The sequence below is a fragment of the Bos javanicus genome, chromosome 21 (assembly GCF_032452875.1).
Source record: "Bos javanicus breed banteng chromosome 21, ARS-OSU_banteng_1.0, whole genome shotgun sequence".
NCBI classification, from domain to species: Eukaryota; Metazoa; Chordata; class Mammalia; order Artiodactyla; family Bovidae; genus Bos; species Bos javanicus.
Genome location: NC_083888.1, coordinates 43,991,988 through 44,016,974, shown reverse-complemented (window position 1 = coordinate 44,016,974; position 24,987 = coordinate 43,991,988). Strand labels below are relative to the sequence as shown.

General features: G+C 44.2%; 1 long non-coding RNA gene across 1 annotated transcript in view; it reads left to right on the top strand.

The window, feature by feature from the left end:
* The window catches only part of LOC133234422 (uncharacterized), a 349,383-nt gene that overhangs the window by 248,671 nt on the left and 75,725 nt on the right, over nt 1–24,987 (top strand). Inside the window, exon 3 of the long non-coding RNA XR_009732135.1 lies at nt 14,523–14,621. This is a non-coding gene — a long non-coding RNA (uncharacterized LOC133234422). The remainder of the gene's footprint in view (nt 1–14,522; nt 14,622–24,987) is intronic.

The window sequence follows — 24,987 nt, the reverse complement described above, 5'->3', positions numbered from 1 at the left end:
GGAGAGTTCTGGGCACATGGTCAACTTTCAATAATGGTGACGATGATCATGGTGATTCGGGTGAGCCTTGCTTTTGGAAAAGTGTGTGTGAGAGAAAAAGCCTCCTCTGCGAACTATCCACTCGGGCCCTTGGCTGAAGGTTTGTGCTATCCCAGCAGGCCTTCTCTGAATCCTTTTTTCCCAGCTTCCTTCAGCTTAACTTCTTTCAAATGTAGACTCTTTTGAATATGATGAAAGTCCATGCGCTAACAAAGACGCTGCTGGCAGCAAGGTCACCCAAGGAAAGGCAGTCTGGGCGCACAGAACAACACACATTGATTCAGATGCTCCAGAGGCCAGCCCACTGTGCTGAGCCCCAGAGGATGCTGCCTCTCGCCGCCTGTTTCCAAGCCAGGCAGAGGGAGGCTCTTTCCCTCTGGACTCAGCTTGGAGAGTCATCAAGGCCCACTTGTCAGTGTTGTTAGTGACGTCAGACGCTTTCACAGATCCTGTTCTGGTCCCAGAAGTGGCGTGGCACTAGCTCACCCATTTCAGGAGTGTCGGGTCCTTGTCTGTGCCGTTCCATCATTTTCTTCACGGGATGGGGGTGGGCATGGACTGGCTGGCTTGAGTCAAGGTCACTGCAGCATTTTAGGGCGGTGGGCCCACTGTATCCAAAATGTTTCCCATATCCACACTTGCTCCCTCAGGATTAACAGAATCTCTTAGATCTGGCATTGGAAAAGATCCTGTTGCTGGGAAAGATTGAGGGCAGAAGGAGAAGGGGGCAGCAGAGGACGAGATGGTTGGATGGCATTACTGACTTAATGGACTTGAGTCTGAACAAGCTCCGGGAGATGGTGAAGGACAGGGAAACCTGGCATGCTGCAGTCCACGGGGTTACAAAGAGTCAGACGGCTTAGCGGCTGAACAACAAAAACAACTTAGATCTGGCAGGCCTCCCACTCCAGCATCCAGCTGCACCTGCAATCCTAACTCAGCTCACGCCCTGGTGTTCTTTGTGGGATCTGACTTCTCTGCTTCCAAAGTGTTCAGGATGCCATCCTTCACTCTGGGGAAGTGTGTTTTATTTCAGCAAATGGAGTGTGTTTTTCATAATCGGCACCTTTGCTTTAGTCTTGAGGCAGATGGCTGAGTATTGCCTTAGCTGGAGGGTCTTTGGCTGTAGCAGATGTGTCAGAACAGAAGCAGAAGTGATATTTGTCAAATACCTTCTGGGTTCCCAGCAGTGTCCTAGGGTGGTTGTTATTTTATTTATTCTTGGAAGGTGGAAATGATTATCTCATTTTTTTTTTTGGTTGATGAAGAAACCAAGGCTGTTTCAGGATGGTGCCCACAAGCACATACCTGGTAAGTGGCAGCACCAGCATTTAAATCCAACTTTGACTCATGTTTCTCTCAGTGATGGTTTGTTGCCTCACCAGACTAGCATCCTCAGATGGGAACATTCATCCTAGCACGTAGGCCTCAGCTGTGAGGCAGACACACATTGTGCACACACCAGCAGGGAGGAGCAGGGAAGGGCAGGGTTTGGTGGAGTACCTGCTGTAGTTACACAGGCAGTATCTGGGCAACACAGAATCCCTGTGGGCTGCCCACTGCACCTGGCTCTCCTTAGAAGACAGGATGAACATGGGCCCAGAGAACCTGGGGTACTGCCTAAATGTATACTTTTACCCATAATTAGCTATGAGGAGAGGAGCAACTAAAACTAAATATCAGGGTAGTAATGCCCAGATTCATGGTAGAAAGACTTCCATTTGCACATGAACTAAGGGAAGGTTAAAGCCCAGTTCTTTAAAGACTTGGACTTGTGCATATATCCAGAGAAAACTCTGATTTGAAGACGCATTCACCCCAATGTTCATGGCAGCATTATTAACAATAGCCAAGACTTAGAAATACCCTAAATGTCCATTGACAGACAAATGGATGTAGATGTGGTGTATATGTGTGTATATGTACACACACACACACACGATGTAGATGTGGTGTATATGTGTGTATATGTACACACACACACACACACACACACACACAATGGAATATTGCTCAGCCATGGAAAAGAATGAAATAATGCCATTTATAGCAACATAGATGAACCTATATATTGTCATATTATTAAGTGAAGTAAATATCATATGATATCACATTTATATAATCTAAAAGTTGATACAAATGGACTTACTTACAAAACAGAAATAGAGTCATAGGTGTAGGCAACAAATTTATGATTACCTGGGGGGAAGAGGCAGGGAGGGATAAGCTGAGAGGTTGGGAGTGACATATACATATTACTATATATAAGATAGATAAGAATCTACTGTATAGCATCAGAAATTCTATTCAATATTTTATGATAACCTATATGGGAAAAGACTCCAGTATTCTTTCCTGGGACATTCCATGACAGAGGAGCCTGGCAGGCTACAGTCTATGGGTCACAAAGAGTTGGATATGACTTAGTTACTAAACAGCAACAGCAATATGGGAAAAGAATCTGAAAAAGAACATATATGTATGTATAACTGAATCTCTTTGCTATATACCTGAAACTAACATAACATTATAAGTCAGTTATACTTCAATTTAAAAAAAAAAATTAAAAAAAAGACCTGGGCAATATGCCACTGGCATCTCTGGCAACATTCCCCTGAGGCATCTCAGATAATGGGGTAGGGGCTGCTTGGATGAGAGACCTTGGGCAGCTTAACATGGCAACAGGTAGACATCATGAGGAAGACCTTGACAAGGTGCAACTTCACTGTGCTTCGGAAGAAGCCTCTTACCAGGATGGACTCCATATGCCTGCCACTGACGGGAGTGGTGCCCAGGGTTCCTGATATCTCAAAGGGTGGGTGTGTTGGACTAGGGACCTGACAGGGCTGCTGTAGGTGGAGGTCTTAAGCACTTAGCAGCTCAGGGCTACAAGCAGCAGGGCTAGCACTTTCGTTTTAGCTGTTTCACCTTATCCCCTGGGCAGTGCTGAGTTTGGTAGAGGGCAAGAGCATTGGTGGAACTTAAGGCTGACAGATACCTATCTCTGACCTGACTGATTATCAATATCTCCCTTCTCTACACCGTCATATTACAAGGAAACTGGTATTGCAATGTGTTATCTTAGATTTATTTGTGGAATTCTTTGAGTCATGTGTCTTCTCGTCCATCTGTTTTTGTTCATCATTGTTCCCAGTACTGCCACATAATAGCAAGTGTTCAAAAAATATTTCGTCAATGAATTAAATATTGAAAAGACATTCTAGAAGTAATAGAAGATGAGAAAGTGCTTTAGAAATAGTTTAGTGCTGCTTTTCTCGGCTCTGCTGATTAAGTACATGGCAGATACCGTAACTATCAGAGTTCCAGATAAGAATCCAGAAAATGCTATCTTTTACAGTGTCATAGAAATAGAACCTTTGTTCCTTCTCAATTGCTAGAACTATACTTGTCTTTGAATGAAACGAGGCATTGGAGCAATAAATATGCCCTTTTGCCCTGGCTCTGAATTTATCAGTTATAGTTCCCACATTAAAAGCATGAGAGTCCTCATGAAAAAGTCAAAGAAAGGAAAATAGATCTTCAAGCTCTGCATGGAGACCCTAGGTCAAGGTAAACATCTAGGGGAGGCTGAAAGCAGGAAGGTTTGGAGGTTGCCAGTGTGGTCTGAGGGGATCTGAAAGCCTAGCTTGACCAGGAGGAGTCCTTTATTGGCTTAACTGGAGGGTCACAAATATCTGTCTTTAGTGATTTCTCTTTGGGTTTAGATTTGACTATAGAGTTCTATAAAAGTGCTAACATTTTTCTGGGTGAGGTGGATAGGAAGCCAGGAGCACCCTGGAAGCAGGAAGGCAGTAATTATTTTGATACGTCTGTGCAGTTAATGACTGAGCAGAGTTCTCCCAGGGCCAGAAGGAAAGCACTGGGTAAAGCAGGAAGCAGACGGAGTGTGGGAAGTTTGGGGGCTAGTGGGAGTTTGCAGGAAAGGTCTTAAGGAGGTGGTTTCAGGGGATATACCTGTGGGGGGCAAGTGGGAACTTTGCAGAGGAATGTTGCCAGGATCCCACCAGATACCTGGGAACACAGCAACTGGATGTTTTGAGGAGGAGTTTAATAAAGAGACTGTTAGAAATGTGTGATCAGAGTTTAGGGAAATCAAACCAGGGAAACTGTAGAACCCTGGGATGAACACTAATGGGGAGCTAGCTGCTCCACACCCTCATGGAGAAAGGGAGGGACTGGCTGTGGATCTTGGAGTGGGTAGCCATAGGAGGGGCACTTACAAAATGTGGTGGGTTAAAGACGGATAAAATTCTCTGATACTCCTTTCATCAAGAGTGGGGGTCTGTGGTCTTTCACCTTGAATCAAAGGGACCTCTGCAACTGCTTTGACCAACAGAACCTGGCAGAAGTTTGTATAGCTGTTTCCAGGCCCAGGTCTTAAAGACTAGAAGCTTCCATTTCCTTTCCCTTGGACACTTGCTGGGAGCAAGTTTAACAACCCCAAGTGGAGGCCCACCTGGGAAACTGCTACCTCCGCTGACAGCCCTGACTAAGCTCGCCCAGACCATAACCAGCACTGACTTGTTAGCCATCTTGGAAGTGGATTCTCCAACCCTAGGCATGCTGCTCTGGCTTACGCCATGTGGGACAGAGATGAGTTGCCCACAGAGCTAAGCTATTAAGTGTCGGGGGGTAGTTTATAACTATCAGTGGTTACTGGGCTATATGAGTTGTGGCCTCAGTAGAGGGACACAGATAATCCACGGTAGCCTGGCAGGAGGGGAGCCAGGGAGACAACCCCACTGACTTATCTCATCTCCTGCCTACTTATTTACTGCCAGTGACCACTGGGTGGACTCAACAAAAGCCGGAAGAACAGGAACCCGTTGATGGCCCCCTGTAGGTCAGTTCCCTGGGTCACACAGAGCAGTTGGAGAAGTGTGAAGTGAGATCTGGAGGGACAGATGGGAAACAGCCAGCACAGGCACCAGGCAATTTAACGTTGGTGTCATGGTGTTGATCCCATTCGATAAAACTCAACCTGCCAGAATACAAATCTTAAAAGACAAAGACCAGATCTCTTTTGGAAGGTGGCCAGGTATGTGATCAGTAAGTGAGGAAGGAGGAAAATCTGTCTGAGACATTTCTTAATCAAATAGCTAAGTGTTTGATTTAATCAGTGTTAATGCAAATGGAAAGTAGAGTAACACCCTATGGATGTTGCCTCCTCAGAGCAGCTCTGGGATTGAGCCCCCCTCCCCAATTTCCTGAGTGGCTGTCTAAGCAGAGCCCTGGGGAGCCTGATGCTCAGTGAAGGAACTGGCTCTGTCTTTATGTCCCATAAACTAAACATCTGTGCTTCCAGGGTAATCGGAATAATCCGGCCAAGGGAGAGAGGGACACCAGCCCAGGTCTGAAGCCCTAGATAGACAGACCCAGGCTACCTGGGCAGAGTCAAGACTCATGTTACTCTGCTAGTCAGAAGTGGCAGTGAACCCCAAGCTCCTGGAAGAGATCCCTGGAGCAGTGCCCAGAGCCAGGGCCCTCTCCACATCAGCTCTAGGGGGCAGGAGGGCCACTCCCTGGGCTCTGCGGCGGGCCACAAAGCCAGAGGGTTGCTCACCAACGTCTAGCAGAAATTTTGCAACACCTAACAAGTGGGAGCTTTGCAACACTGCCCTGGGAGACAGGTGGTAGAGTGTGACAATTAGAGCTGGGATTCGGGAGTCTAGTTGCCTGGATTTGAATTCAGGTTCTGCCTCTTGCTAGCTGTGTAACCTTGTTTAACTCCTCTATGACTCTACAAGGGCTTCCCTGGAGATCAGTTGGTAAAAGAATCTGCATGCAGTGCAGGACACCCGGGTTCGATCCTTGGGTTGGAAAGATCCTCTGGAGAAGGAAATGGCAACCCACTCCAGTATCCTTGCCTGGAAAATCTCATGGACAGAAGAGCCTGGTGGGCTGCAGTCCATGGGGTCGCAAAGAGTCGGGCACGACTGAGCGACTAACACTTTACTTACTTATGACTCTGTTTCCTCAACAGTAAAATGGTACTGCTATCATATACTATGGAGAAGGCAATGGCACCCCACTCCAGTACTCTTGCCTGGAAAATCCCATGGATGGAGGAGCCTGGTAGGCTACAGTCCATGGTGTCGCTAAGAGTTGGACACGACTGAACAACTTCACTTTCACTTTTCACTTTCATGCATTGGGGAAGGAAATGGCAGCCCACTCCAGTGTTCTTGCCTGGAGAATCCCAGGGACGGGGAGCCTGGTGGGCTGCCGTCTATGGGGTCGCACAGAGTCGGACACGACTGAAGCGACTTAGCCGCAGCATCAGCACCTCCTTCATTTGATTGTCACCAGGGCTGATGAGTTCATCTGCATGAAGGGTTTAGGGTAGGTGGTGGCTGCACTGCATCTTGAGCTGCAGTGAGCACGCTGTCCACTCCATTCCGCGGGCTTGACACATAGTAACCTTGCCATAGTATTTGCATTCTGCTGGAAGCACAGGCTAAAGGGAGAAACCCATGAGCTCAGCTCACATTCAACAGGAGCTCCCAGACTGCCCTGCCTCCAGGCTAATGGCTCTGAACCTAGTTGATCTGTCTATTCCCAGGGTGTGGTCACACTGGTTTTTAAAGTTTTTTTTCTCGCTGTGCTCCAGTCACATCTTAGCTTCTGGGCTGCCCACCAAAGATACTGTCTGCTCCAGTGGTGCTCTCAGACCCAGCGGGGCAGAATGGGGCTGCCCCCGTCAGTGTGGGCTGACTGATGGCTCACCAGCCTTCTCTTCTGCCCTGGGGCCTGGTTGTGAAAGAAAGCAAATGAAAAATGGTAGCAATAAAGAAGGCTGCTCCCAGTAGACAGCGCCTCTTTGATTCCAGGTAAACGGTAGAGTTTGGGCCAAATGAAGCCTATGGAGGGAACCTGGAATCTGAGTACTGGGTTCTCTTGCCAGCTTCTGGAACCCACTTGTGACATGGCTACTCTCCTGACCCTCAAGTGTACCCTTCCCTAAGACCTTGCCCTTTAGAGGTCTCATCATGATTTGCTGGTCAAGAGTAGTTTGCTCTGATAGAGTGCAGGGTAGGGGTGACTGAGACCACTGCAGGTAAATATTCCCCAGCATCAATGGGCAGGTGAGAAAACTCCAGTCTTGAATCTCCCCCGTCCCCAGCAGGTTGGGTGACATCACATTAGTTCTTCACTCTTTGCAAAATAAAGGCCACCTGAGCTGACTTTGAGGGGGTATCCCGAGACTAATAAAATCCCTGGAGAAAGAGCCAAGGAAAATCAGGTGTGGGTATTTACTGTGTTGACAGAGCAGCTGTGCGCTTCAGATTCTCTGATTGTAGGGCTTGGGGCGGCATCCTCAGGTGGAGAGAGTTTTTCTTCCTGCCTCTCCTCCACTTTTCCATCGGTGCTCTTTCCTGCAGATCAGGATGATTCTTAGGAATGGCTGCTCCTAGGAGCAGCAGAGAAACAGGAAGTCTGGGAAGAAAGCCCTTCAAGCCTGGCCTGCAGCGGCTTCTCCTCCTGGGTGAGTCCTCTGAGAGCCCAAGGAAGGGCTATCCTCACCCTCCTCACTCTGGCTGTCTTGAAAAAACTGCCCCACAGGTAGGCCTCATGCCTTAGCTCTGCCCTTTCTATAAGGTGCCAATCCTTTTGACAGGCCACAGAGCCATGGTTCCAGCCATGCATCGTGTGACGAAAGAGGTGGTACAAAGTACAGCAAATAAACTTACAATGTTTACCGTCCAACTGCAAAGCCCGACTGCCAAATAAAGCCATCTCAGTTCCACTGCAATTTTTGCAGGTAAAATTTTCAGTCAGCCACCAGAGGGTGCCCGCAGAGCTCTCTGAAAATGACCCAAACCTGCAGAATTAGAAAATTTTCAGTGTATCTAAGAGTAACACCAAATATAGCTCCCTCATATATGACTGGGAGTGATGCACAGGCCAGCTAAGGAGCTGCAAGTTTGCAGGGGATGAAGAGTCAGGGTGGGAGTGATGGAAATAATCTGAATTTTAGCTAAACAAGTTGCATCTTGATTTTAAATTGGCAATTGCAATAACACTTTGAGGATTGGCTCAGGGCTAATTTTCATTCCCAGCCAAATTCCCTTCCCCACCCTTTCTTTCCCCATCCATGTGTACAAAGGAAATGCAAATACATATAAATATTAGGCTAAGCCACAGGCTTCTTGGAAGGTAAGGCTGCTGCTGCTTTAAAAAAAATCCTATAATGCGAGTGAAAAGAAAGATTTTCTGAGCCACTGCTCCTGCACGAGGTGAGTGTCAGGAAGAAGAAATGGAGAAGCCGTAGTTCTCTGAAGAGCTGGCCTGGCGTGGTGCGTGCCTGGGATGAGAGGAGCAGAGGAATGGCTGCCTCCCTGTCCCCAGCAGGGCTGGCAAGCAGGCTGGGTCTGGCCTCCCTGTCTTTCCAGGGCCTGGCACACTGGCTGACACACAGTAGGTGCCTGTTAATGTTTGTTGAATGAGTGAATGAATGAATAGGAAGTGAGCTGGGTGGGTAGGACACCTCCTGGGAGCTCTCAGCAGGGTGAGGAGAGAATTGGGAAACGGATGGCTGGGGTGGAAGGGTAGTTTTCCAGGGAGGAGAGGTCCCATGTTCTATGTTAGCTTCCTCTGGTTCAGGCCCTTTCTGTGGATGTTCAAGACTCCAGATCCTATGCTTTGTTTTAATGTTGGTCAAACTGCCCAGTGGTCCCATTCATTCATAAGAAACACTCATTCACAGTTACTGGTTACCTGATGGGGGACCCTGGCAGTTACCCCATGCCGGGGACACCAGCCTCCCTCGCTTTAGCTCTCTGGAAATCTGGCCAGCTGGGAACTGGGTTTTGGTTGCAGGACAATTGGGCCGTTTATCTCTCTGGACAAGGTGTGTGTGTGTGTTGTCATAATATGCCTTGTGTGTGGGATGTGTGTGTGTGTTGCCATAATGCCTTGTGTGTGGTGTGTGTGTGTTGCCATAATGCCTTGTGTGTGGGATGTGTGTGTGTGTTGCCATAATGCCTTGTGTGTGGTGTGTGTGTGTTGCCATAATGCCTTGTGTGTGGGGTCTGCCATCTACACAGCTTTTTGACACCACCTATGGCTACCTCTTGCTGGTACATAGAAGAGATGATATGTATTGATGAGATGTATTGATATTTAAAGTTAGAAATTTAGGGACAAGTTATTTTACTTAGGTTTCGGTACTTGTAATTCATCACAGAAGGAATCATGGTGTGAAGGTCTTGCAGGGTTTTAAAAGATTCCTACATATATTCCCTTTCCAATATTTCTCCTTTGGGGCAGCTTTAATGACAATTTGTGGGGCTTTCAGATGAGCCAGGAGGGATGCTGGCTGCTGGGCTTGGAGAAAGGGAATGGTTTTGGGAATTAACCTTTCTCCCTCCTCCCCTGCCTAGGCTGAGTCAGTCCACCTGATTAGCACAACAATGATCAGATTTTCCCCACCAGCCTGAGAAGAATGGGTTCCTGACCAGGATCCTTTTAATTTGCAAATCTCATGCAAATGAGGCCCTGAAGATTCCTGAGCCCTCCCAGTGTTGGCCTAGCTGGGTGCTCCACACTGCATGAACTCTGCAGTAACTGAGTTTATGTCTTCTGGATCTTTTGTTATTTCTTATCTTCACCAGGCCCTGACACAGCACTATATACTTAGAGAAGTTTAGACCCAAGGGAGAGGCTATTAGGAAAGGGTCTCAACAAACTATGCTATGCTATGCTATGCTATGCTAAATCACTTCAGTCGTGTCCAACTCTGTGTGACCCCATAGACGGCAACCCACCAGGCTTCGCCGTCCTGGGGATTCTCCAGGCAAGAACACTGGAGTGGGTTGTCATTTCCTTCTCCAATGCATGAAAGTGAGAAGTGAAAGTGAAGTCGCTCAGTCGTGTCCGACCCTCAGCAACCCCATGGACTACAGCCTACCAGGCTCCTCCATCCATGGGATTTTCCAGGCAAGAGTACTGGAGTGGGGTGCCATTGCCTTCTCCACTCAACAAACTAGTGGTAGCCAAAGCAAAGGAAAAATTTCTAGAAAGCTAAACAGGCTTCTGAAAGAATGTTCCATCAGATTGTTTTGTTAAAATAAAATCTCTCTCTCTGTGTCTCTATACATATATATATATATATACACACGTAGAACTGAATTACTTTGCTGTATGCAAAAGAATTCAACATTGTAAATCAACTATACTCAAAAAAAAGGTTGGAAAGAGATCTTCTCTGGAGGGGAAAATCCATTTTTTGAAAGGGAAGACAAGAAAAGGAAAGAGAGGCAAAGAATAACTCAAACAACCTCTTTGCCTGAGCTCTCTGTTAAGAAGGATCATAGCACGGGCCAAAAGACTAGGGTGTTTGGACACCAATAGAGAAAGAGGTCAGACAACTGTTTACCTTATATCCACTCATCAGGGACCTGATGAGGTTGTGTGGCTTTGTGAGTGTCATTTTATGAAATAAACAGAGATAATCTCTCTACTATTTCCAAGAATGACCTAAGGGAAGGAAGTTAGCTTTAAAATGACCACTCTGTCAGGAAAGTGACATAAACAGTGAACAGAGAAAGTGGCGTAAACATTTACCTTTTTTGGTCTACTGAATAGATATAATTCTACAAAGCTCAACTAATTCCTTTGTATTTAATAAACTCATCTTGAACATCTACCACGTCTCAGGCACTGAGACCTACATTCTTGTCCTCGAGGGGTTTTCAGTCTAGTGAAGTAGGCAGAAAAACGACCAGATTGTACCAGAGAGGCCAAGCTTCACCTGCACTCCTGTGAACTCTACAGGGGGAGTTCTTGCCCAGAGCCTGGGAGGCACAGCCCTCATGCCACAGGGCTCCACCCCTCATGTGCTGTATATAGGCCAGAGATGGGCACCTGATGGTTTGTCAGGGTCAACTAACAACTAAGCCAAGCCAACCCAGTTTCTTACTTGACAATTTGTAATTAGGATGCTGGAGAGACAAAGTCAGATGTGGGGAACAAAGCTGAAATTTACAGAGACTTGGGGCTGAAGACACCTTAATGAACCACACATATCCAGAGAGTGATGAAGCAAAGGAAGCCAGCCAGGGGACAGCATGGGATGACTCACAAAGGGAGCAATATGAGAGAGCTTATTAGATGTCTCTGGGAGATGGAGAGTCACTTTTCGTTCCAGCCCTGGTTTCCAGATCCAAAAGCAGGAGGCTTGATTTCTCATATTTGTGTCCTGTGAGATTGCAGTTCTTAAAAATAAATTCCCCTCTTCCTGAGCTAACTGGAGTGAGTTTCGTCTTCTTATAATAAAAAATTCCCTGATTTTAATTCAAAACGTTACACAGTAATGTATTGGTTGCCTAGGACTGCCATAGCAAATTATTGTAACTGCATGACTTAAAGCAACAGAAATGTGTTCACTCACAGTTCTGGAGGCCAGAAGTCCCCATCAGGCAGGGTTGGTTCCTTCTGGAGGCTCTGAGGAAGAATCTGTTTCCATGTTCTCCCCTAGCTTTGGGGGTTTCAATAATTCTTGGTATTCTTCGACTTGTAGAAGCATTGCTCCAATCTCTGTCTTCATCTTCATGTGGTGTTCTCCCCACGTGTCTCTGTGATTCTCTGTTTTTATCTCTTACAAGGAAGCTCATCAATTTGATTTAGGGCCTACCCTAATCAAAAATCATCTCTTCTAGAGATCTTTACCTTCATTACATCTTGTTGTTGTTCAGTAGCTGAGTCATGTCTGACTCTTTGAGACCCCATGAACTGCATCACACCAGGTTTCCCTGTCCTTCACTATCTCCCAGAGTTTGCTCAAACTCATGTCCACTGAGTCGGTGATGCCATCCAACCATCTTATCCTCTGTCACCCCTTCTCCTCCTGTCCTCAATTTTTCCCAGCATCAGGGTCTTTTCCAAATGAGTTGGCTCTTCACATCATGTGGCCAAAATATTGGAGCTTCAGCATCAGTCCTTCCAATGAATATTCAGGGTTGATTTCCTTTAGGATTGACGGGCTTGATCTCCTTGCTGTCCAAGGGACTCTCGAGAGTCTTCTCCAGCACCATAGTTCAAAGGATCAGTTCTTCAGTGCTCAGCCTTTGATGGTCCAACTCTCACATCTATACATGACTACTGGAAAATCCATAGTTTTAACTATATGGACCTTTGTTGGAAAAGTGATGTCTCTGCTTTTTAATATGCTGTCTAGGTTTGTCATAACTTTTCTTCCAAGGAGCAAGTGTCTTTTTTTAATTTTGTGGCTGCTGTTACCGGCCACAGTGAATTTAGAGCCCAAGAAAAGAAAATCTGTCACTGTTTCCACTTTTGCCCCTTCTATTGTATTCTATTCTGAAGTGATGGGACTGGTTGCTATGATCTTAGTTTTTTCAATGTTGAGTGTTAAGCCAGGTTTTTCCACTCTCCTCTTTCACCTTCATCAAGAGGCTCTTTAGTTCCTCTTTGCTTTCTGCTACTAGGATGGTATCATTTATGTATCTGAGGTTATTGATATTTCTCCAGGCAATCTTGATTGCCTAGTGCTTCATCCAGCCCAGGATTTTGCATGATGTATTCTGCAAATAAGTTAAATAAGTAGGGTGACAATATACAGCCTTGATGTACTCTTTTCCCAATTTGGAACCAGTCCATTGTTCCATGTCCTGTTCTAACTGTTGCTTCTTGTCCTGAGTACAGGTTTCTCAGGATACAGGTAAGGTGATCTGGTATTTCCATCTCTAAGAATCATTACATCTACAAAGGCTCTTCTTCCAAATAAGATTGTATTCTGAGGTTCTGGATGAATATATCTTTTGGGGGGGACACAATTTACCTACTACAAACGAGGTATGAGTATGTTTATTGCTGGATTACTCAATTGGTGGGCATGTGTTTAAATAAGCAATAAAGCAGAGGTACAGAGAAAGGGAATTTTTTTGGACAGAATATGATAAATGAAGTCCCTATGGAAAAGATTATGATTTAGGAATGCTTTTAATTTTAATTTTATATTGAAGGGAGAAAGAATTCATACTTTCAGTACCTATGGTCTCTAAATGTATTAATCGATGTAATCTGTGAATTATAAATAGTTCATGTGATTGGAAGGTGGGATGTAAGAAGAGTTATTTTGTTGTTGGTTTTATTATGTTTTTATAGTTATCGAGGCCACTGGTGACCTTTGCAGGAATAACTACCATATCGCTAACCTCAGAGGGTTGGGATTAAGGATTGAATGGAAGTAAGAAGATTGTTAGTGTGGATATCACTTGCAAGAAGTGTGATTGTGAAGTGAGAGGAAGATTTGGGGGTCTCTGAGAGGTGTGTTGTCTCTAATGTGCTGTGTGCTAAGTCGCCTCAGTTGTGTGAGACTCTTTGCGACCCCATGGACTGTAGCCCACCAGGCTCCTCTGTCCATGGGGATTCTCCAAGCAAGAATACTGGAGTGGGTAGCCACGCCCTCCTCCAGGGGATCTTCCCCACCCAGGGATCGAACCTGCATCTCTTATGTCTCCTGCATTGGCAGATGGGTTCTTTACCACTAGCGCCACTCTATAGTTGATTCATAATATGCTGTTTGTGTTTGAATGCTATGATTAGCTTTAACCTCTCTCAGAGCTTCTTAGGGATGATATCCACTGATGATGTCTCTTAAACAGCATAAAACAAGTTGCTAATCAGGACCCAAAACTTCCCCCAGATGCCTTGATTCTTTGTTTAAAGCAGCACCTCACTGCCATCTTACACTTGTAGTGACCTGACCATGCCAGCCCAATGTCCTCTTGGTCCTTGGTACTAGCTAATTTCCCTGCCTAAATATCCTTCTTCCTTGATTACCTACTTATCTTTCAAAGCTCAGCTGGAATATTCCGTTTGTTTTACTGTGAAGTTCCTTATGAAGTTATTCATTCTTTTGAACTCCCATAGCACCCTTAGATTATGTACATAGAGCACTTATCACCGTACTATGAAATTCATTAATTTTCTGCCTCTCCCGTTAAATCATGGAGATTGGGATCCCTGTCTTTCCTTCTTCTAGTCCTCAGCTCCTCACATAGTATTGGGCATGTAGTATGAGTTCCATGAGTGTTGACTGAATTTGTAGTTTGCAGTTAATACGTGACTAAACACTAAGTATACGTGAAGGGGGACGTTGTTGGATGTCTTGCAAAGGGAAACAGCAGGAGAGAGAAAAAGAGAGGGGCATGGGGCAGACTCATTATCAGCTTCCATTGCCCACTCCTGTCACTACCAGAATCCAGGTTTTGTGCAGATGTTCACTTTCTTGCAAGCAGCCGTGTACCTTGGTGGGAATTCACCTTCACCCACCCTAGGGATGGGTCTGATTCACCTTAAGGTGATTACATTCCTATTGTCAGTAATTGATTTGGAAATGGGAAAGTCACCAAATTCTGACCAGTCATACATGGGAGACTTCTGGGAAATGTTTCCTTGCCTAAAAGAACAAAAATAGATGCTATCTCTTCTTTCTCAAGGTGTTGTCATGTCTGGAGAGGATACTTGGAATCGCTGAAGACATTTTTCCATCAGCCTGAGAATGGAGCCAACGACTGAGGATGGAGGAACATAAAATGGTAAGAGCCTGGATTTATAATGACATGGCCAGGGTACTGACACTGCCTATCCATCTCCCTGCTCTTTGAGAACTAGTTATCACAGTTCATGCATTTCCTTATTCTGGAAGGCGGTTTGAATCTGTTGCTATGACTTGAAACCAAAGGCATCCCAACTGAAACAACTTGCTATGTAGTAAATATTCATTTATTATACAACTTTTATTTTAAAGTGGCTACAATGGCACCCCACTCCAGTACTCTTGCCTGGAAAATCCCATGGATGGAGGAGCCTGGTAGGCTGCAGTCCATGGGGTCGCTAAGAGTCAGACACGACTGAGCGACTTCACTTTCACTTTTCACTTTCATGCATTGGAGAAGGAAATGGCAACCCACTCCAGTGTTCTTGCCTGGAGAATCCCAGGGAAGGCAGAGCCTGGTGGGCTGCCGTCTATGGGGTCGCACAGAGTTGGACATGACTGAAGTGACTTAGAATTAGCATAGAAATCAAAGAGCCTGTTCCTTGTGACTGTGTTGTGCACCAGGATTTGGAAAAGTAAAATATGATATTCCTATGGTCATCTCATAAGCCCAAGGTTATGCCATTCATTTGACTATGGCACTTAGGTTGTAGAGGCTAAATTTCTTTTCCTGAAAGACTAAGAAAAATCTAGTCCTGAGCTATCTGAGGGAAAGTAAACAAAGTTGTAAGACACAGACAGGAAACCTTGTTTTCATGGATCACTGACCCAAGGAAAGAGTTACTTAAGGAGATACATAAATAAATTTTTAAAAATTGAAGGTACAACTACTTTTAGTTACATTAAAAAAAATCAAACGAGGGTGCTACTGGTACATAAATGAAGAGATAGAATAGAAAATTAAGACGTAGATCCAAATATATATAGGGATTTAGCACATGCTAAAGGTCCCATTTTGCTCCTTTGGTGGCTCAGTGGTAAAAAAATCCGTCTGCCAATGCAGGAGATGAGGGTTTGATCCCCGTTGGGAAAAACCCTGGGAGAAGGAAATGCCAATCTACTCTAATATTCTTGCCTGGGAAATTCCATGGATAGAGGAGCCTGGCAGGCTACAGTCCATGGGGTAACAGAGAATTGGGTGTGACTTAGCGCCTAGACAACACACAAAACAAAAGGTCCCATTTCAAATCACTGGAACCACTGGGTTTTTATCAATGATATTTGGACAACAGGGTAGTTAGCTATAATAGTAAGTACATAATTGGAGCCATACCTCAAATGTTACCAAATAAATTACATATGGGTTACAGATTTTTAAATAGAAAAATATGAAACCACAAAATAGGAAAAAAAATAAACAATTTTCTTATAATTTATGACTGAAGAGAACCTTTAAATATATGACAAGTTATAGCAGTCATAAAATAAAAGATTGAAAATGTTAACCAGGTTTTAAAAAATATATCCATGCAAAAACAATCATAGCTGGGTCAAAAGTCAATGGACAAATCAGGGAATATTTTTATGTCATCACTACACAATAGGTAAGAAAAAAATAAACGCGATAGAAAGGTGGCAAAGGATGCTGTGTCAGGTGACATGAATTTGCAATTTGGCAGTATCAGAATGACAAATACTAAATATTTGATTCAGGAATTCTAATTACAGGAATTATTTATAATAATTCTATCAGTGAAAGTTGCTTAGTCTTGTCTGACTCTTTGTGACCCCATGGACTATACAGTCCATGGAATTCTCCAGGCCAGAATACTGGAGTGGGTAGCCTGTCCCTTCTCTAGGAGATCTTCCCAACCCTGGGATTGAACCCAGGTCTCCTGCATTGTAGGTGAATTATTTAACAGATGAGCCACAAGGGAAGCCCTAATTCTATTAAATTACAGACATACTCCTATATGTAGAGATCACTTCAGTTGTTCAGTTCAGTCTCTCAGTCGTGTCCAACTCTTTGCGACCCCATTGACCACAGCACGCCAGGCCTCCCTGTCCATCACCAACTCCCGGAGTCTACCCAAACTCATCTCCATTGAATCGTTGATGCCATCCAACCATCTCATCCTCTGTTGTCCCCTTCTCCTCCAGCATCAATCTTTCCCAGCATCAGGGTCTTTTCAAATGAGTCAGTTCTTCACATCAGGTAGCCAAAGTATTGAAGTTTCAGCTTCAACATCAGTCCTTCCAATGAACACTCAGGACTGATTTCCTTTGGGATGGACTGGTTGGATCTCCTTGCAGTCCAAGGGACTCTCACAGTTCAAAAACATCAATTCTTTGGCACTCAGCTTTCTTTATAGTCCAACTCTCACATCCATACATGACTACTGGAAAAACCATAGCTTTGACTAGATGGACCTTTGTTGGCAAAGTAATGTCTCCGCTTTTTAATATGCTGTCTAGGTTGGTCATAACTTTCCTTCCAAGAGGCAAGCGTCTTTTAATTTCATGGCTGCAGTCACCATATGCAGTGATTTTGGAGCCCCAAAAAATAGTCTGCCAGTGTTTCCACTGTTTCCCTATCTATTTGCCATGAAGTGATGGGATGGATACCATGATCTTCGCTTTCTGAATGTTGAGCTTTAAGCCAACTTTTTCACTCTTCTCTTTCACTTTCATCAAGAGGCTCTTTAGTTCTCCTCATTTTCTGCCATAAGGGTGGTGTCATCTGCATACCCGAGCTTATTGATATTTCTCCCAGCAATCTTGATTCCAGCCTGTGCTTCCTCCAGCCCAGCATTTCTCATGATGTACTCTGCATATAAGTTAAATAAGCAGGGTAACAATATACAGCCTTGACGTACTCCTTTTCCTATTTGGAACCAGTCTGTTGTTCCATGTCCAGTTCTAACAGTTGTTTCCTGACCTGCATACAGATTTCTCAAGAGGCAGGTCAGGTGGCCTGGTATTCCCATCTCTTACAGAATTTTCCACTGTTTACTGTGATCCACACAGTCAAAGGCTATGGCATAATCAATAAAGCAGAAATAAATATTTTTGTGAAACTCTCTTGCTTTTTGATGATCCATCAGATGTTGGCAATTTGATTTCTGGTTCCTTTGCCTTTTCTAAATCCAGCTTGAACATCTGGAAGTTCACGGTTCATGAATTGCTGAAGCCTGGCTTGGAGAATTTTGAGCATTACTTTACTAGCGTGTGAGATGAGTGCAATTGTGCGGTAGTTTGAGCATTCTTTGGCATTGCCCTTCTTTGGGATTGGAATGCAAACTGACGTTTTCCAGTCCTGTGGCCTCTGCTGAGTTTTCCAAATTTGCTGGCATATTGAGTGCAGCACTTTTACAGCATCATCTTTTAGGATTTGAAATAGCTCAACTGGAATTCCATCACCTCCACTAGCTTTGTTCGTAGTGATGCTTTCTAAGGCCCACTTGACTTCACATTCCAAGATGTCTGGCTCTAGGTGAGTGATCACACTATCGTGATTATCTGGGTCATGAAGATCTTTCTGTACAATTCTTCTGTGTATTCTTGCCACCTCTTCTTAATATATTCTGCTTCTGTTAGGTCCATACCATTTCTGTCCTTTATTGAGCCCATCTTTGCATGAAATGTTCCCTTGGTATCTCTAATTTTCTTGAAGAGATCTCTAGTCTTTCCCATTCTGTTGTTTCCCTCTATTTCTTTGCATTGATTGCTGAGGAAGGCTTTGTTATCTTTCCTTGATATTCTTTGGATGGAAAAGGCAGTGGCACCCCACTCCAGTACTCTTGCCTGGAAAATCCCATGGACGGAGGAGCCTGGTAGGCTGCAGTCCATGGGGTCTCTAGGAGTCGGACATGACTGAGTGACTTCACTTTCACTCTTCACTTTCATGCATTGGAGAAGGAAATGGCAACCCACTTCAGTGTTCTTGCCTTGAGAATCCCAGGGACAGGGGAGCCTGATGGGCTGCCACCTATGGGGTCGCAGAGAGTCGGGCATGACTGAAGCGACTTAGCAGCAGCAGCAGCGTTCTTTCGAACTCTGCATTCAGATGTTTATATCTTTCCTTTTCTCCTTTGCTTTTCACTTCTCTTCCTTTTCACAGCTATTTTTAAGGCCTTCTCAGACAGCCATTTTGCTTTTTTGCATTTCTTTTCCATGGGGATGGTCTTGATCCCTGTCTCTACAATGTCATGAACCTCCATCCATAGTTCATCAGGCACCCTGTCTATCAGATCTAGTCCCTTAAATCTATTTCTCACTTCCACTGTATAATCGTAAGGGATTTGAAATAGGTCATACCCGAATGTTCTAGTGGTTTTCCCCACTTTCTTCAGTTTAAGTCCGAATTTTGCAATAAGGAGTTCCTGATCTGAGCCACAGTCAGCTTCTGGTCTTGTTTTTGCTGATTGTATAGAGCTTCTCCATCTTTGGCTGCAAAGAATACAATCAATCTGATTATGGTGTTGGCCATCTGGAGATGTCCATGTGTAGAATCTTCTCTTGTGTTGTTTGAAGAGGGTGTTTGCTATGACCAGTGCGTTCTCTTGGCAAAACTCTATTAGCCTTTGCCCTGCTTCATTCTGTACTTGAAGGCCAAATTTGCCTGTTACTCCAGATGTTTCTTGACTTCCTACTTTTGCATTCCAGTCCTCTATAATGAAAAGGACATCTTTTTTGGATGTTAGTTCTAGAAGTTCTTGTAGGTCTTCATAGAACCGTTCAACTTCAGCTTCTTGAGCATTACTGGTTGGGGCATAGACTTGGATTACCGTGATTTTGAATGGTTTGCCTTGGAAATGAACAGAGATCATTCTGTTGTTTTTGAGATTGCATCCAAGTACTGCATTTTGGACTCCTGTTGATTATAATGGCTACTCCATTTCTTCTAAGGGATTCTTGCCCACAGTAGTAGATATAATGGTCATCTGAGTTAAATTCACCCATTCCAGTCCATTTTAGTTCGCTGATTCCTAAAATGTTGACGTTCACTCTTGCCATCTCCTGTTTGGCCCCTTCCAATTTGCCTTGATTCATGGACCTAACATTCCAGGTTCCTATGCAATATTGCTCTTTACAGCATTGGACCTTGCTTCTATCACCAGTTGCATCCAAAACTGGATGTTGTTTTTGCTTTGTCTCTGTCTCTTCATTCTTTCTGGAGTTCTTTCTCCACTGATCTCCAGTAGCATATTGGGCACCTGCTGACCTGGGAAGTTCATCTTTCAGTGTCCTATCTTTTTGCCTTCTTATACTGTTCATGGGGTTCTCAAGGCAAGAATACTGAAGTGGTTTGCCGTTCCCTTCTCCAGGACCACATTTTGTCAGAACTCTCCGCCAAGCCCCGTCCATCTTGGGTGGCCCTGTACGACATGGCTTCGCTTCTTAGACAAGGTTGTGGTCCGTGTGATTAGATTGGTTAGTTTTCTGTGTTAGTGGTTTCAGTGTGTCTGCCTTCTGATGCCCTCTCTCAGCACCTAGCGTCTTTCTGGTGTTTCTCTTACCTTGTACGTAGGGTATCTCTTCATGGTTGCTCCAGCAAAGTGCAGCTGCTGCTCCTTACGTTGGACATGGGATATCTCCTCCTGGCTGCTCACCAGAGATCACTTATTGACAGGGTAATCATTGCAGCACTATTTGTAGTATCAAAAAGTTGAATATAATGGAAATGTCCATTATAATGTCCAAATATAATATAATGTCAATGGGAGAGTGGGTAGACAAATGAAGAAATGTGAATATAATGGATTACTGTTCATCATCAAGAAAAGATTGAGGTGGTCTTTGTGTATTGGTGTGGAATGATTTGTAAGATATATTAGGTGAGAAATGGCAGGTATAGAACAGAATAGTGAGTTATCATTTGTGTAAATAAAAGATGGTGAATGTATGCCTTATACAAATTCGCTTATATATTTCTGCAAGAAAAAGTAGGAAGGTGATGATGATGATGCCTCTGGAGGGAGAACTGAGTTTCTGGAGCATGTAGTTGGGAGGGAGTCTTCACTGTATATCACTGAATGCTTTTTGAATTGTGAACTATCTGAAGGTATTACCCATTCCAATTCCAAAATAAATAAATTACACTTAAAAAGATATTTAGACAGGGAGAGAAGTAGAAAACCCTCAGTGCTTCAACAAGTGAAAACTAAAAATGTTTGACTATAAATTGGATTCAGTAAATGCAGCATACCCATATCCAGCATAAGTGGAGCATAGCATCTCTTGCACCATTTTCAGCCCTCTGCCCCCCAACTCAGGTAGACTGGGCCTTGATTTGCCTGCCCTCAACTCCCTCCCCACCACTTTGCACTCCTCCAGCCCCAAGCCAAGCTGTCTGCCTGAGATTCTCCTCTAGGCTTCTGTATTCTTCACACCCAGGGGAGAGCACTAAGCCGAGGGCATCCTGTATTTCTCTGGTGGGCATCACTGATAGGAGCAATTGTTTGGAGAGTGAAAGAGTAGTTGAGACTCTTAATTTTGGAAAATTAGACTAGGACAGAAGAAAACAAAGCAACGTAGGAGGTTTTCACCTGTAGAGTAGTCTAATAGGGTGGATGAGAAGAAGTGGTATAATAATATGTCACAGAAGGAAGGAGAACCACGTACTTGTCACACTTTGGCTGAATTTTTCTCTTCCCAGAGCTCCTTAGTTGATGCCTTATTAACATCAGAGGAGATTTGATGACTTGTCATATTCAGTCCTGACTATTGAAATGAAAAGGATAGAAAATGAAAAGTATGGAAAATGAAAACCAATTGCATTCTTTAATTTTAGTCATCCTATTCTTGGAGCATATCGAATACTACTTTGGGTTCTTTCATTGTTCAGGTTATTAATAACAAAGAGCCAAAGTATTTCACATTCCTAAAGAGTCTTTCATCTCAAAGGAGCCAAGGTAATTCACTAATTCAGTTACCTACATTTGGTAATTATTTGAGGATCACTTCACCCAGGGGTGAATTTCGACGAGTTGTGTGACATAGCCAATAGTCACTTCATTCTCTAGTCAGTGCGGAAGGAAATGAATAGCTAATGTGAATGTCCTCCTGAAGGATTTGCCCAGTGAAAACTTCAGGGAGATGGATGCTGAAAGAATGTAATTAACTGCCCGAAATTAATACCTCCAACCTTACTCAAGGTTTCCTGACCTCTTTACTAGAGTCAGGGTGGAGAGGTGTCTTCTCTCAGAACTGGGCTTGCTAGTAGCTGAGAGACCTGTGAACAGCAGTCACTCTGTTGCTGTATTTTTTGACTGATAATAAATGGTTTTGTATTTTTAATTTGTTCCCATGTATTCAGTGTTAGGATATAGAAATACAATTAATTTTTTTCCATTGTTGCAATTGATTTTTGTATGTTGATCTTGTTATCAGTGAACTTGCTGAATGCACTTATTAGTTCAAAGGATTTTTTTCTCTGAGATTCCTTGGGATTTCTATGTAGACCATAATGGCATCTGCAAATAGGGGCAGTTTTAGTTCTTCATTTTGTATCTGTATGCCTTTTATTTCATTTTCTTGCTGTATCAAGCTGGCTAGATCATGGCTGAGTAATAGTGTTGGTAGCAGACATCCTCGTAGGCATCCTTACCTTGGACCTGATCTTAGGGGGAAAGCTTTCAGTCCTCTAGAGTTAAATATAATGTTAGTTTTTCATAAATATTTTTTTATCAAATTTAGAAAATTTCCTGCTATCCTACTTTTCTGAGTTTTTATCATCAATGGGTGTTGAATTTTGGTCAAATGCTTTTTTTGTATCAGTTGATACACACTTGTGACTTTTCCTCTTGAATTTATTAGTGTGATGGGTTACATTGGTTGATTTGTGAACAGCCGGCTTTCTGATACTATCTCATTTTAAAGTTCATTTATAAGGAGTAGTATCTTAATCATGTGAGCCTATTTTGTGGGGAGAGAATGTGGGGATCAGAAGCTAGAGTTCTTCTAGCAAACAGCATGCAGCTCAGTCCACCTCACTGAACACAGTTCCTTTTTTCTCCTTTCCACCTACTCTCTACTATCATCCAGAGGTCAGGAAAATGCTGCTAGCTTGACAACTGCCTAATCCCCATGAGACTGGTCATCAGACAGTATACCATGGAGTGTGGCCACTGTGAAACTTGTGTTTATGGGAGCACACTCACCAGTCACCACTTCTCAGAGAGAATCACTCCACTTCTCTTCTGCATTCCAGATAGCATATGTGTGTATCTTATTACCAGAAGCTAAATCTCATCTAGATCCCTAGCAGAAAGGAAGTTGGGAAAATATGGTTTTATGCCTTCCCAGCCCCTGTGATCCAGAGGGGAGCATAGAAAAGGGTGGAAATAGAAGCTGAGGACCAAGGGGTAGGATCTAGCACTCTTTTCTACCTCGATGAATCTTACAGAAACCAGGGACCTTCCATTGTCTTTTCACAATTACTCTCCCTTAAGTCTCTTAATTTTTAATGCCATCTTTTTTGTTTTATTTCTCATATCACCATTCAAAAACCCATTCAGAGGGAAGTATTTGCAGTCTATTTGGGGTGGGAAAGTCGAGTGGAAAAAGAAAGAGACAGATGCAATGCAAATCAAATATATTCTGTTTCAGTGATGTATTTGAATGAGCTGTGTTCATGTAGAAATATTTGAGAATGTGAGAAAGGAAGGCAGACAGAGCCTGACCGTCTTCAGAAGAGTCTGAATTTTGGCAGCTGGGAGTGGTTGGATTGGCACCTGTGGATTGGAGACTGGGTATAGAGTCAGCAAGAGTTAAAGACAAGGGCTCACAGGGTATCTGTGGCTCAGGGATGGGACATGACCCTACAGAGTGAGAGGAAGACAGGCAGTGATCACACTCAGAGAAACAGCTGGAGAATTTGAGCGGAACAAGCTGCAACTCGATTGTCAAGTCAAAGTTGATATCAAGTCTGTTGGGAAAGAGAACTTGGAGTCAGTGTCTGAGATTGCTCCAGGGACTCTGACCATGTAAGCCTCAGCTGTGCTGATTTGAGGTGGCTTAGTGTAGAGGAGAAGGAAATGGCAACCCACTCCAGTGTTCTTGCCTGGAGAATCCCAGGGACGGGGGAGCCTGGTGGGCTGCTGTCTATGGGGTCGCCCAGAGTTGGACATGACTGAAGCGACTTAGCAGCAGCAGCAACAGCAGTGTAGAGGGGAGCCTTCTATAATGAGAGGGCCCTGCTTGGATCATTTTCTGGGGTTTTGAAGCTACTTCTGTGGATGGGTACGGGATTTTGTCAGACAAAGGCTGATTTCCAAGGTCTCAAGAACCTTGTGGTTTAGCTCTTTCGCCAGGGCTCAGGTGAGATGTTCTGCTGAGAGACAGCTTGATTAGGAATCCAAGTGTGGGAACAGCTCAGGAGTTTTTTTCCGTTTCTCTCCCTTCCTCTCATTCTCTCTCCCCTCCAGCCTTCCTCTCTGCCTCCATTGTCTCCCGCCCTCCCTCCCTCCGTCTCCGTTTCTTCCTTCCTTCCTCCCTTTGGAAGGGCTCTCTTTCCCACGTGGAAGGCTATTGAATCCTTGGGTACAGTGGTGCATGGAGCCAGACAGGTCAGAGAGGTCAGGGCTGTGGGAGGAGCCACTGAGTGACAAGACACTTCTTAATGGACACAGCTCCTCAGCTTCCTGCGGTCTCTATTACAGCCCAGAGAGCAGCCGCCACAGGGCGCTCAGGCTCATTAGTTATTCTTTTCAAGTTTTTTATAATTTAAAATTTTTTTGGCTGTGCTGGGTCTTCGATGCTATGCGCAGGGTTTCTCTAGTTGTGGAATGCGGGGGCTCCTCTCTGGTTGTGTTGTGCAAGCTTCTCATTGTGGTGGCTTCTCTTGTTGTAAAGCGTGGGCTCTCAAACTCCGTCTCAGCAGTTGCGGTCTGTGGTCTCAGTAGTTCTGGGGGAAAAGCTTAGTTGCCCTGCAGCATGAGCAGTCTCCCTGGAGCAGAGATGGAACTGTGTCCCCTGCATTGGCAGGCAGATTCTTAACCACTGAGCCACTAGGAAAGTCTTCATTAGTTATTTCCCGGGGGTTAAACCAGCTGGGTGGCTGGTTTTTCTCGTGCAGGGGTCAGGGCACTTTCACTGCTTGATAGGTAGGTGAGTGTCTGTAAGTGTGGGCTGTTGTTTCCAAGAAGGACCCAAAGAGCATCAGCAGATCCATTGGCAATGTTAGAAAACTGTCATCTCAGGACCAGCAGTGTGCCCCATCTGTCCTTTTCACATGTGAAGAATTAAACATTTTTCTATGCCAGTGATTTTCAAATTATTTTAGCCTTTACATTCTTTTTTTCTTTCCTCCAAATGAAATCTTACTTGGAAATTCCATGTAAAAATTAAATAGAACAGGAACTTTTCGAATTGACTAAGTGGTCAAGTTCAGATGCTTATATATTCACCCCCTCACTCTGTTGAATTACATCCAAAATTTTTCTAGAATTTTAAAGCACTGTGTT